A 1,364-nucleotide genomic window follows, 5' to 3' on the forward strand; every position below is an offset into this window, starting at 1 on the left:
CCCGACCCCGCGGTGCCGTCGGCGGCGGCGCCGGCGCACCCCGGCGCTCCCCGGCCCCCCGAGTCCAGAGCGAACACACGGGCGGAGGAGGACGGCGGCGGCGGCGGCGGCGGCGACGTCGAAGGCGGCCCGCGGGGAGAGGCGCGGGGCGGGGGCACGTGGCCCCCCAGCCCCCGCGGCCCGACCCCGCGGTGCCGTCGCGGCGGCGGCGCCGGGGCGCTCCCCGCCGCGCCCCCGGCCCCCCGAGTCCGAAGCGTGAGAAACGCCGATAGGCGGCGGGCGGCGGCGGCCGCGCGGGCCGCGGGGTCGGCGGGCGGGTGCGCCGCGGGCGTCGCGGGGGGGAGGAAGGTCAGGAGGACGGTGTCGGGGCGCGGGGTGTATGTCGGTTCGCGTCGTCGCGCGGCCGGCCGCTCCGCCCGTCCCGCCCGGCCCGCCCGCGCCCCCCCCCCGGTCAGGCGCCCGTCGGCGTTCCCCGACCGCCCCACCCCGCGCGTCCGCGCGGTCGTCGACGTCCCGTCCGCCTTGTCAACAGCTCCCATAGTCCAGGCCGGGCCGCGGCCGGCGTCGGGGACCACTCCCCGCCGGTGCCATCGCGACCTGGCCGACCTCGGAACCTTACCCCCAGTCGCCGGGTACCCAACCTTCTCGCCACCTTCGGCGGCGAGCGGGGGGTTCAATGTCTCCGAAGTCCCCCCCCGGCCTGCCGGCGGGGCGGGGGGGGCTAGGAGCGGCCCGGAGGCGCCGTAATCCCCCTTTTTAACCCCTTCTCTGAATGTTGGCCAAAACCGCAAACCAAACGTACGACTCTCAGCGGTGGATCACTCGGCTCGTGCGTCGATGAAGGACGCAGCTAGCTGCGAGAACTAATGTGAATTGCAGGACACATTGATCATCGACACTTTGAACGCACCTTGCGGCCCCGGGTCCCTCCCGGGGCCACGCCTGTCTGAGCGTCGCTTGTACATCTATCGGGATCGGGGCGCCCACGGGCGCCCCCCTCCCGCGGTTGGGGCGTCGCGGGCCACCGCCGGCCTACCCCCCCCACCTTCCCTCCCCGCACGGGGAAATGGGGGTGGGGGGGGCGGACGGCACGGCCCTCGTCCCCCTAAGTATAGACCCGACCGCCCGCGCCCTCGACGGGCCCGACCACCGCGCGGCCGCAGGGGCCCGCGGCGGCTGCCGATGGAGGATCCGTCCCCCGCCGCGCAGTCCGCCGCGACGCACCGCGCGGCCGCGTAGGAGTCGTGCGCCCGGCGAGGCGCGGGGTTAACGGCCGACCCCCGATGACGGGAGGCGATCCGTCGCCCCCGCCTCTAACCCCGTTCGACTACGACCTCAGATCAGACGAGACGACCCGCTGAATT

General features: G+C 76.1%; 1 non-coding gene across 1 annotated transcript; it reads left to right on the top strand.

The window, feature by feature from the left end:
• The first annotated feature begins 802 nt into the window (after positions 1–802).
• On the top strand, positions 803–956 carry LOC147184732 (5.8S ribosomal RNA). The gene has a single exon (XR_015100166.1). It is a non-coding gene; the product is annotated as a 5.8S ribosomal RNA (ribosomal RNA).
• The last annotated feature ends 408 nt before the right edge of the window (positions 957–1,364 follow it).

Source organism: Hippocampus guttulatus, unplaced genomic scaffold (assembly GCF_054856545.1).
Source record: "Hippocampus guttulatus isolate MCC_2025c unplaced genomic scaffold, RoL_Hgut_1.0 HiC_scaffold_99, whole genome shotgun sequence".
NCBI classification, from domain to species: domain Eukaryota; kingdom Metazoa; phylum Chordata; class Actinopteri; order Syngnathiformes; family Syngnathidae; genus Hippocampus; species Hippocampus guttulatus.